Genomic DNA, 13,874 nt, shown 5'->3' with positions numbered 1-13,874 from the left:
AATGATCTTATCTATTTGCTAAGATCAACTTCCTAAAACTTTATGGACATTGACAATAATGACACTGGAAATCCAAAAAAAGCATTCTCTTCCCAATGGAAAGGGATCGGCCATAGTCAACTCGGTTGACCAAATGGTAAAGAGAAAAGCTAAGTCTGTGATAGTACCGGTACCATTACCAAAGGCTCCATATGTTTATATTGCCAAAGGAAGGGGCATTAGTTGCGAAGCTGCCAAATTTTACCTAAAGATGTTAAAGTCAATAAGTTCGACTCTACTTCAGGTAAAGTCCACTATCTAACTCTGCTAAGTTTCTATTCTGAGATTCTTGATACATGATGTGACTGAGTCACGTGTTGATGTTTTAAGAATCAAAGAAAAGTGAAGAAACTTAAAGAAAGAATATGTTGAATCTGATCGCGTAGATGGATTTCTATCGCATAGTTTGAAGATCGGATTCTTGAGCTACTTCTTAGGAGTTATGATATATTGCTTAGGAACAGATAACAACATAGTTTTCATGCTCTTTTCCATTGTAAGGATAGTTTTTCCGCAAAGTTTTTAAAATAAAAGGAAAAAATGATCATTTTATTTATTTTAAAATATCCTTACAATGGCATTTGAGGGAAAAAATTGTTGCTTATATGATTCCATTAATAGCAAGAGTGGAAATATGAAATTGATTCTTTCATTTGTGGTAATGTCTAAATTTACCAAATAAAGAAAGATCCTCATCACCCAAGTTTCAATTGGACCGAAACTTGGAATCATGCAAGTTGTACAGCATGATGAATGAGAATTTTTCATCTTTGGAAAATTAAGACTAGTTCCTTGTTCACATGTATATGTGAAGTCAAGTGAAAGACTAAGGGATTGAGTACACATTCTTGTGCACTGGTCAAGTCCACCACAAAAGATTGATAAGATTATTCGTCATAATTTACTAAAGCTCAGTAAATATGGTTACACTTACAAGCTTAAGTGTAATTCTGAGACATTGGAAAAGGTTCCAATGTATGGCAGAGCGAATAAGAAGAATCAAATTAGGCAGAAGGATAAAAGTTTCTCAAATCTGAAAAGATGGGAGAGTACTTTAGTATCATGTCATATGATCATCTTAACGATTAAGAGACCTTATCGCAATTCATTCCCTAAGTGCATTCTGATAGCTAAGAAGAGGAGCTATGAATTGTTGAAGTGGTCAAATCAAGAAGATGAGTCATACTTCGTTCCAAAACTAGTCTTAGGGTCATACTCCAAGACTGTAAGTTGAGTGAAATATCTTAAAGAAAGATTTAAAACACTAGTCAAATGTAAGAGTAAACGTTTACTACTCTTTTACATTTGAAATTGGTAAGTTGTGATGTTTTGGACAAAACAAAGACCAACTAAGGTCAATTGTGTTAAGTGTTTGTCTTGATAAAGAATCCAAACTATCTCTTGAATATTTGGCAAGTGAGCCTTATGTGTTAAGAGGATAATGGGAGTCTTAAAGATCCTGAAATGATAATCAAGAATAAAAACCTGTAAGTTTATCACTAGCACACGACTTGAGTTTTATAACCTATCATGTTGACATATTCTGTGCTCATTCCAATTAAAGTTGGCTTTGCATATGAGTTCTTAGAGTTCTCAATTGGTTGCATAACAACTTGGAAGCAATGGCAGGCCCTTGAGCTGCTAGATGGCAAGAAATTAAGATTGAGTTCAGTCCATATGAGTTTGGATTTGTTATTATCCTTGTCTTGTGACTATGGTTTTGACAATTCACATGGATAAGAGCACATACACCATTAAATCTAAGTGTCATAAGGTTTCTCTCCGATTCATGAAAATGATGGTGAGGAAACACTTTCACTAAGTAGATTTTAACTAGATAGAAATTGTGATATTTGCATTCTCAAAGTCGTTAGTGGAGCATGTGTGGTTAACCGGCACACTAACGTGGACTTGTAAGAAGTGACAAAGGTCTAAACAATTGAGACTATGATTACGGCATCCCTTTTCATAGTTCTTAAACTGTTTAGACACACCTGTGAGCTATCTAATGAAAGGTGTATGATTTTGATAAAGTCTTATCAAAGCAATCTAGTATCAGAAAACTGAACTTTGGTAAGAAAGTCAATAAAGTATCGATTTCTATAAGTCCAGCTGATGTCTGAGTACATGTCAAAGCTAGTGGGAGCATAAGTGTTATGCTAATAATCATCATGTAAGTGGGAGCATGATAATTATGATAAGTATTGCAATTTAGCAATGTTAATTATAGAAAAAAAAGTTTCAATATGTGAGGCTGTAGGGGTTGAAAAAGTTGTTTTGCTATAATTAAGGGAGAGGAAATTATACTTCATTTCAATTCTAAAAGCTTAGATTGAAATTTTAATCAAATTTACTCAAGGATATATATATATATATATATATATATATATATATATATATATATATATATATATATATATGAATTTCATGTTAGAATGGCTCAACAGAAGGAAATTCTATATATGGGTTCATTATTTGCGTTCTAAAATTTGATTATGATTACGACATCCCTTTTCATAATCTGAATTATGAGAACTTGGCAAATAGAAATGGATATATTATAGCAAAAGATTGGTTTAGTCTTTATGTGAGACATCATGAATCGTGTCCCATATGCTTCGGATATAGGATCGATTACATGTGCTATATTCATCATTTCTAAAATTTTCCAAATGCTGGTCTAGAACTGGATATGACTAAAACGATTAAGCAATTGTCAAGGACAATCTAAGGTTTACCAAAGATTGGTTGCTCTTGGACAGTTGGAAGTATAGTGTTAATTGTTGGAAGAATCATATTGACATATTCTGAAAAGAGGCAACTCTTGTTCAGAAGTGATAGTCAAAAGGGGAATGTGGAAATGATCCCATTGGTGGAAGTTGTTCAATAAACTTGTGTAAGATTAGGAAACTTAATGCAACAAGGATGTTTCCAAGGAGTTGATCTCCTTTGGAATGCTCTGCAATGTTTGTTGTCAAGTCTTTGTGACTTTGTGCATAATCATTACAAGAGAATCATTACATATAACTTTAGAATCTAACAGATTTCGGTAAAATAGAATGAATTTGGAATTCTGGCATTTGCCATACGAATTCGGGAGTGTGAAATTCGAATCATTGAAAGTTTGGTCAATTGGTTTATTTCACAAAGTAAGGATCATAGACAAACATAGAGTACATACTTGGTGTATGGCAAAGCTATTGTTTAGAAAAACATAGTGTACATGCTCGGAGCATGGGACAACTATTTTTTTAATTCAAGAATAAAGTTGATAGCTGAAACAAACAAACAATATGCAATGAATAATGTGTAATCATATGGTGATAAATAAAAGGTGTTTTATTTATGTTCATAGGTTTTGATACCATATTAGATTCAATTATTCTTGTGTTTCATTTTGCATGTTTTGACTTCCAGAATAAACTAGGTTATTCTTCCAGAATGACTAAGTTATTCAAACTATCCACAGTCAGTCATATGTTGGAAGTAGATATGAATCAAGACTGCCATGGGTTGGCTTGTAGAGGTCCAAGTTGGTGGACAAAGTTGTGCTACAACACTCATGAGTGCTCATAAGTTCTGAGTATTGGATTCAACCCGCGCTCATTGAAATCACTTCATGGATTTTATCACGAGTGATCAAGAGACGATAATATCTTATATTCTTCAAACTTAGAGATATGAGTTGTTACTATGAGTTGGTTGTACATTGATTGCACGAAAACGCATACGGTAACTCGATGTTATAAAACGTGCCTTTGTGTATGATTCAACAAGTAGTAGAACAAGCCATATGAGTCGAAGTTTATCCATTCCTTTTACCTTCGGGATAAAAGCGATATTTGTGGGCCCCTCGATGATTTAATGATGATACATGTGAGTGCTTGGCCAAGCCAGGACTGATTTGATTTGTTCAATTAGTCAGTCGTCATAAATCGGAAATCAGGAAACAAAAAATGGACAGAGAGAATGATTTTAATCCATGTATCATTCCATATGATATCTAGAATTGAGGAATATATGATCCCTTATCTAATGGACAAGTCATTGACAAAGGTTAGAGTTCATCGACAAGGTCAGAGTTCGACAGCGGCTTTTGAGAGCTACGATTGCCAGTTAGGTTTTGAAGTCATACTCGATAATAGTTTTAGACTCATCCAAGCGGGAGACTGTTGGATTAGTGTCTAAGTCCATAACTATAATTGGTATGTCCTTGACCCGACTCGGCATGGTCCATTTAGGTTGCATGGCATCGGAACATTTGGATAGACTGTTTGTGAGAAGAGGACATTTGTGACATATTAATATATTATAAGTTCTAATATATTAATATGAAATAATGTTATTTAATTAGTATTGATCAACAATTAATTTGGACTTAATTTAGTGATCAAAAGAGACTAATTAAATATATGGGGATTGATTATGAAAATCGTTAATTCTTATATATGTGGGCTTATAATCCAAGATTCCTTATGTTGGGTTTAACCCATTTGGTGACCCATGGATACTCCATGGAGGTTAAAACCCATGGAGCATAAGGAATGGGTAAAGTCATGAGTTATAGGGTGTAACCCTAATAGCCACACTATATAAAGACCTATTTAGCTCAAGAAATTGGCACTAGTGATACTTATATGAGGGCTAGCAAATTTAAGCATGAAGTGTCTTTTTTTTCATGGTTATTCCAAGTGTTGATGATGTTGTGTGAACCATTTGAGGTGTCACACTTGGGGCACTAGGCTCTCGAGTTTCATGGAGTTAAGCTACATCAACAAGGTATGTATATCTATGTAGTTTATTATTCAAGTATCAAAAGATTGTATGCTAGTTAGGGTAATACCTTGGAATATTCATATTTTCATGTATAATAGAGAAAACATAGATCCAAGGTATTTATGGTTGCATGTACACTTAGGAGTGTTAGAATGCTCAAAACCCAACATGGTGCACATGCAAACCCTAAGTCTTTGTATCTAGGTTTTTCTAATTGTACATGCAATAATCATCCAAAGCTTGCGAACCCTAAATCTTGCATACTAAAATCGAAATCAACATCAATAACAAGTAAGAATGTTACCTTTCAATTGAAGCTTGAAGATCCTTCCCTTGAGAGCTTAGTATCACAAATGTATTACCTGTAATCGATCACAAACACCACAAGCAATTGTAGAATGATAGAAAGAGAGGGGGAGGTTTGATTTCGGCTCTATGGATCCTTCTAAGGTTTCTTGTCACCTAAAATATGATGCCAATGGGTCTTTATATAGGTGAGGGATTAGGGTTTCGGTCAAATACCTAATCTAGTTGCTTAAGCCCTAAGCATCCCATAGGAACCTTCTAGAACCCTAGCCATGGACGAAATCCCTATAGGCTCCCATAAGATTTTGTCCACCTCTTACCCAAGAGGTCCTCAACCCATTTCACAATTATCACATAATTACAATATCAGTCCCCTTAATTCAATTAACCTCTTTTGAACACAAAATTAATTCTAAATCAATTCTTGACCAATGTTAATTAAATAATATGATTTCTCTTTTAATATAGTACTCACATAATATATTAATAAATCACATTTATCCTCTTTCTCTATTATACTTCCAGTCAAGTTGCTTTGGTGAAGGCAACCCAAAAGGACCATGGTATAATTGGGTCAAGTACATACCAAATATAGTTATAGACTTAGACACCTAATCCAACAGTCTCCCACTTGGATAATTCTAATAACTATAAATGCAAGTACGATTTCAAAATCCGATTAGCAATCGTAGCTCTAAAAAGCCGTTGTCGAACTCTGACACGTCCTTTAGATAAGGGATCATATAGTCCTCCATTCTTAAGATATCGTGTGTACAATTACATGGGACATATTCATACTATTGTCCAATAGTTTGTTTCTCGATCTCTGATTTGTCTGACATAGAACTTAATTGAACACATCAATTCAGTCCTGACTGGGCCCAACACATAAGTCAAAACAAAATCATCAAGGGGCCCAAGATATCGCTTTTAACCTCGTCGGATAAAAGGAGCAGATAAACTTCGACTTATATGCTTGTACTATTTACTCATCAAATCGTACACAACAATACATTTTATAACATCAATTTACTGATGAGTTTACGCATTATCACTGCACAACCAACTCGTAAACAACAACTCATATATCTAGGTTTAAAGACTATATGATATTATCGTCTCACAATTACTCGTGATTAAATTCCATGAAGTGATTCACGTGAGCCCTAAGCTTCTAGAAACTCATCACAACCTTAAAACTCCATGAACAAAAACCCAAAATTCATAAAAGACCGAGCCAAAGCCTTTACCGATACTCTTGAGCTCTGAAGCACAACCCAAACCCTTTTATCACACAACCTACCTTATCCATATCCAAAAATAGCCTAAACTTTTCTCCTTCAAAGGCTCAAAACCTTCTCATGCTCGGGTTACGGCCCACGAGCCTTAAATCACAAATGATCTGAAACATAATGTTACATAACATTTAACATAGAAATGTTAAAAGAGGAAAGAGATAGATGTGTACATAGAGAAAAAGTGGTGGTGCCAGAGTCATGATTAGCACTGAAGATGAAGATAGTAGTTGTGACCTCCCCAATTTCACGGCCAGAAAAATCCGATTTGTTTATGTTTTGTTTTTAAAATCAGAGTAATCGTTTAAAGAAAATTGTTGCGGAATTTGTCCCCAAAACAAAATTTGATAAGAATTTATCAAAGCATTTCTTAAAGAAAAGTATTTTCATTATATATCAAAATCTCGGGATGTCTTGTTCAATACAGACCAAAAGCATAAACAAAACAAAATAGACCTTACAACAGTTATTCATAACTACTGGCCTATAATCCAAAATCTCTCGTCAAGTCCATCAACTTATACTCTTGTGCCATTACCTGTAATGCAAAGAAAACTAAGTGGGTCAGGCTTGGGAGCCTGGTGAGCATATAGGGTTTTCAACCCACAATAATATAATTATTATTATATTTAACCATTAAACAATCAATCCAATTACCCATCACCATTATCTTCTTTATTTCTTAGGGTTTTACCCTATTAATCAACTATCCTTCCTTCATTCATTCCTAAGGATTGACCTAAGGAATTAGCACAAACTTCCATTGCTACATAAGGTGCATCTGCCAACATCATCCTTTAAGCGCCTCTGCCAGGATTATGACATTCACTATTAGGCGCATCTACCAATATTATCCTTAAGCGCATCTGCTAGTATTATGACATTCTCTAGTTGGTGCATCTACCAATATTATTCTTAAGTGAATCTACTAGTATTATGTCATTCTCTATTTGGTGCATCTACCAATATTATGCTTAAGCACATCTGCTAGCATTATCACATTCTCTAATTGGTGCATCTGCCAATATCATTCTTAATCATCTTTCATACCTCATCATTTTATCACATACCAACTATCTCATCTACCCATGTTCTACCCAACATATTTATAGATATAAAATATATATATATATATATATATATATATAGTTTAACTCATTTAAAAACTATATAAAACATCCATTCCACACTCATCTCAAATAAACAACAATATATTAAACACATAATATGTATTTCATAGAAAAAACTTTATATTTATGTGTTAGAAGAGAGTGACTACACACTCACCCAAAACATATACTTAATAAATTCAAACAATAATTGTATTAATATCATGTTTATGAAAGGGACTATACACTCACTTGATCAAAAGATGATCGGGCAGTACTACGACTTGTAGAAGTAGTATTCCTCCATAGATCTGGAAGATCTTCACAAAAACCGGGCTCCTCCCGGGCTGGGCTTCGGCTCGGGAATAACGCTCCTCGGGATCTTCAAGACTTCGGAACTTGCTTCGGGGCTTGGGAATAACACCGGGGCTTCGGGATATAATTGGCACGCAAAACAATGCAAAACTTAGAGAGAAAGGAAGAAAATTAGCAAGGGAAATGGTTGATCTCGAGTTCTATTTATAGGCTGCTAGGTCTGGGATTACGCTGGGCGTAATTTTGGAGTACGCTGGGCGTAATTTCCAAGTACGTTGGGCGTAATTTTGGTTACGCTGGGCGTACGCTTCGGATATGCTTTGGTATGTGTGTCACGATCTTCAAAAATTCATAACCTTCGCATACAAGCTCCGTTTTCGACGTTCTTTATATCCACGCGAAGGTGAGATTATGCTTTACAACTTTCATTTAGACTCCGTCGGCTAATTTTGACTTTATTTTTATTATATTATTTTTAGTAGGCCGGGACAGGAAAACTTCATTATAAAATCATAACTCCTTCATCCGACATCCGCTTTCGTCTGTCTTTTTACTGTTGCACTACTAATGACGAGATCGTCGATTCTCATTTAGATTGTTTTGGCTAAAAACCGCTCGATCTCAAATCGAGTATTCGGGCTGCATACCGCTAAGTCGAAACTTAGAAAAATCATAACTTCCTCATACGAAGTCAGATTTGGACGTTCTTTTTATGCATGCTCATGGTTTAACAAACTCTAAGACTTTTGTTTAGAACGCTAAGGCTAAATATCGCTCTAACGTAAATTCACTTTTTACGTCATTCAGCGTCGTGCACGACGCTTCTCTCGCGAAACTTCGACGGGTCTTAACTTCTTCGTTATAACTCGGATTTCGGCGTTCTTTATATGTACAGAATCCTTGTAACATATACTATAACTTAGTTAAGATTATTTATTCTAAATAATCTTTCATCAAAAATCCATTTTTGACGCCTATCCTCTCTAAATTGACTAGCCCGGATCTACAGGCGTTACAATTATCTCCCCCTTAGGATGATTACGTCCCGGAATCATCAACGAAATAGGACTTGCATAATGATTCCACACGTTATTTCTTCATCCTAGGTAATAACCGTAACTTCTATGTTTCCTCGAAAGAGTATTTAACTCTATGGCATTCTTGACCGCAGAAGATGCCCAATCTTGCATCTGCTTATCGTACTATGTTGTACTTTCGATTGTAACCTTCAAGTTACCAAATAAGTCCTTATTGTGGACTCCTTCTTCTTCTTAGGATAAATACTTTCCTTTATCTATTGTAACAGACCAATGGGTCGTGCTCTACTGACCTCTCATCGCACGATGCGATGCTTAGACTCGGTCTTTTTAAAGTTAAATTCCAGAACGGAATATACCTTCCTTCATATTCTAATTTGATATAATCACATTTCAGCATGTAGCATTTCTAGCAACTAGCTTCTTTTAACAACGAGCGCAATACTATCGATCGCATTAATTTAAACCTTCTGACTTAAGTCAAATGTTACATAGAACTTGGTTCTCCAAACCACGTAACATACTCACCGTAGTCAGAATCCAATTGGATATGACCACTAGAGTCGGAACAACAACCAACTTACTAGTCATTACCGAAACAAGGGTAATGACATACTCGAATAAAACGGAATCAATTACTAGCTTCTTGGTAACCTTGCGACTTTCCCTGATCCACGTGCGAGTCCTGTGCTTCCGGAAGTATATGAATCTACTACCTTTCACACCTACTCATACTCGTCCCAAGTATCGTCTCTCAGTCAAACCAAGTCACTATACAAAAATCACACAATCATTTAACACATCAGGTATTAAAACCATAAATATATCAAAACCAGGGTTTATATCAAAACTTGAAACGATTACACAAAAATTCAAGTTCACCCTATACTATGCCTCTAATAGGCTACATCATAAGCTACTATTTGTACTGCTACTTCATAACTTGATCCTTGGATATATAATCCTCATCCTTGATTACCCGCATTATGGTCTGCTTCGTCGAGGATCATTTGGAATGCTCTTGCCTTTAGTGGCGCATTTTGTTTCATAGATCCTTTTTTTTGGGCAGTCTTGCTTGAAGTTCCCCTCTTCATTACATTCGTAACATACCTTTTTGTTGAATATACATTCATCAGCGTAGTGCCCATGCTTTCCACACTTGAAACATGTCACATCCCCGCCACATTTTCCTTAGTGCTTCTTCTTGCACTTATCGCACCATCTTGCGTCATCTCCCACCTCTTCGAACTAGACTTCGAGAATTTTATTTTTTTGTCGGACCTTGGGGATCCCTCAAACTTTCTTTTCTCGCCAATTTCGACCTTGTTGGCGGTCCTACCCTTGATCATTTCTTCAACAGACTTGGCAACCCATATGGCTGCCTCTAGGGTAAGTGCCTGGCGTAGTGGCACAGTGTACTCCCATGGTAGTCCCTTTGCATACCTATCTATTTTCGCCAGCTCGTCTGGGACAATGCGTAGAGAAAATTCCATCTTATCTGTGCAGGCATTGGTGTATTCATCAATGGACATGTTGTCGTTCTTTAACGTCAGGAATTTGTTTTCTAGATCTACAGATCTTGGGCCGAGCAGAACTTTCGTTTGAATTGCACCAAAAATTCTACCCAAGTCAGTTGCAGCGGCTCGTTGGGGCTTATGGTCTTCCCCAGAGTGTTCCACCAGCGAACAACGCCACCTCTGAACTGATGCACTGCATATGTGGTTTGTAGCTTGCCCTTGCAGCCACAAGTTACGAAGGCTAGCTCCATTTCCGAGATCCAATCCATGACTCCGATCGGATCCTCCTTTCCAGTGAAGGTCGATGGTTTGCAAGTCAAAAAGTCTTTATACTTGCATCCAAGGCCATCATTTCCTCCATCGTGATGATTCTGTCTAACAATCAGTGGGTTAGCTTGACCAATCACCCCACTGAAGTTACCTCCTTCTGACTGCCCTCCATTCACTTTGGGCTCTTCAATTGGTATTGACAGTTCTTCGAGATTCTGCCGAAGTAGACGCCTAGTTTCTTCCATCTGACGATCCAGCATCGTTTGAATCATCAATTGTACTCCGACCATTGTTATTGGCTCAAGTGCTGCTGCTACAACAGGTATTTGCCCAATCACTGGTGGTTGATTCCTATTTTCATCAGCATTTCCAACTCCATTTCTTGTTCTCACCATTTTTTATCTACACACCGAATAAGGTGAAATTAGATCCTCATTTACGATATATATTCAAATCATCCTTGTCACTCCGAAACGTTTACATGCTAGTTCTAATATCGTAGACGTACGCTTAGAATCCTACACACATAAGGTTTCCAGATCCAGTCGGCAACAGACCATAGATCAGAACAAATAATATCATATATGGCAAACATATAACATTTAGCACATAAAAGCATTTTAGGCAATTTTCCTAAAATAAACTAGTGCTCGTGTCAATTTAGGTGTACTACCTAACATATTTTAGACACACTCCTCACGATCATTACTTAGCATTCTAAGTTTAAGTCTAAAATTTCATACAAATTCCTAGTTCGCTTAAACTAATGCTCTGATACCAACTGTGACATCCCCAATTTCACGGCCAGAAAAAGACCGATTTGTTTATGCTTTGTTTTTAAAATCAAAGTGATCGTTTAAAGAAAATTGTTGCGGAATTTGTCCCCAAAACAAAATATGATAAGAATTTATCAAAGCATTTCTTAAAGAAAAGTATTTTCATTATATATCAAAATCTCTGGATGTCATGTTCAATACAGACCAAAAGCATAAACAGAACAAAATAGACCTTACAACAGTTATTCATAACTACTAGCCTCTAATCCAAAATCTCTCATCAACTCCATCAACTTATACTCTTGTGCCATTACCTGTAATGTAAAGAAAACTGAGTGGGTCAGGCTTGGGAGCCTGGTGAGCATATAGGGTTTTCAACCCACAATAATATAATTATTATATTTAACCATTAAACAATCAACCCAATTACCCATCACCATTATATTCTTTATTTCTTAAGGTTTTACCCTATTAATCAATTATCCTTCCTTCATTCATTCCTAAGGATTGACCTAAGGAATTAGCACAAACTTCCATTGCTACATAAGGCGTATCTGCCAACATCATCCTTTAAGCGCCTCTGCCAGGATTACGACATTCACTATTAGGCACATCTGCCAATATTATCCTTAAGCGCATCTGCTAGTATTATGACAATCTCTAGTTGGTGCATCTACCAATATTATTCTTAAGTGAATCTACTAGTATTATGTCATTCTCTATTTGGGGCATCTACCAATATTATGCTTAAGCGCATCTGCTAGCATTATGACATTCTCTAATTGGTGCATCTGCCAATATCATTCTTAATCATCTTTCATACCTCATCATTTTATCACATACCAACTATCTCATCTACCCATGTTCTACCCAACATATTTGTATAAAATACATATACAGTTTAACTCATTTAAAAACTATATAAAACATCCATTCCACACTCATCTCAAATAAACAACAATATATTAAACACATAGCATGTATTTCATAGAAAATACTTTATATTTATGTGTTAGAAGAGAGTGACTACACACTCACCCAAAACATATATTTAATACATTCAAACAATACTTGTATTAATATCGTGTTTATGAAAGGGACTATACACTCACTTGATCAGAAGATGATCGGGCAGTACTACGACTTGCAGAAGTAGTATTCCTCCGTAGATCTGGAAGATCTTCACAAAAACCAGGCTCCTCGCGGGCTGGGCTTTGGCTCGGGAATAACGCTCCTCGGGATCTTCGAGACTTTGGAACTTGCTTCGGGGCTCGAGAATAACACTGGGGCTTCGAGATATAGTTGGTATGCAAAACTTAGAGAGAAATGAAGAAAATTAGAAAGGGAAATGGCTGATCTCGAGTTCTATTTATAGGTTGTTGGGTCTGGGATTACGCTGGGCGTAATTTTGGTTACGCTGGGCGTACGCTTCGGATAAGCTTTGGTATGTGGGCCACGATCTTCAAAAATTCATAACTTTCGCATACGAGCTCCGTTTTTTACGTTCTTTATATCCACGCAAAGGTGAGATTATGCTCTACAACTTTCATTTAGACTCCGTCGGCTAATTTTGACTTTATTTTTATTATATTATTTTTAGTAGGCCGGGATAGGAAAACTTCGTTATAAAATCATAACTCCTTCATCCGACGTCCGCTTTCGTCTGTCTTTTTACCGTTGCACTACTAATGACGAGATCTTCGATTCTCATTTAGATTGTTTCGGCTAAAAACCGCTCGATCTCAAATCGAGTATTCGGGCTACATACCGCTAAGTCGAAACTTAGAAAAATCATAACTTCCTCATACGAAGTCAGATTTGGACGTTCTTTTTATGCACGCTCGTGGTTTAAAAAACTCTACGACTTTTGTTTAGATCGCTAAGTCTAAATATCGCTCTAACGTAAATTCACTTTTTACGTCATTCAGCATCGTGTCGGTTCTGTCGCGAAACTTCGACGGGTCATAACTTCTTCGTTATAACTCGAATTTCGGCGTTCTTTATATGTACGGAATCCTTGTAACATATACTATAACTTAGTTAAGATTATTTATTCTAAATAATCTTTCATCAAAAATCCATTTTTGACGCCTATCCTCTCTAAATTGACTAGCCCGGATCTACGGGCGTTACAGTAGCAATGTTCAATTCTTGATGTGCTAAGAACTAAAGAACGTGAGAAATGGGTCAAGGATTTTGTGGAAGTAAGAGATAGAGTATGAAGTGTGATAGGATACCTTGGTAGTGTTTCCATAAGAGAGAAAGAAGAGTAGGTGTAACTCCTAGGGTGATAAGAGATAGACTCGTGAGATACTATACATATGCGTAAGATATATAACCATTTACTTGTAGGTAACTGTTAGAGAAAGAGAAAACTTTGAACCCTATGTCTAAAAAGGGCCAGTTAGAGAAAGATTGTGAAGTTATATTGAAT

This window comes from Lactuca sativa, chromosome 5, assembly GCF_002870075.4.
Source record: "Lactuca sativa cultivar Salinas chromosome 5, Lsat_Salinas_v11, whole genome shotgun sequence".
Classification (NCBI taxonomy): domain Eukaryota; kingdom Viridiplantae; phylum Streptophyta; class Magnoliopsida; order Asterales; family Asteraceae; genus Lactuca; species Lactuca sativa.
The sequence above is the reverse complement of the archived record's forward strand: the minus strand, read 5'-3'. Positions refer to the sequence as shown.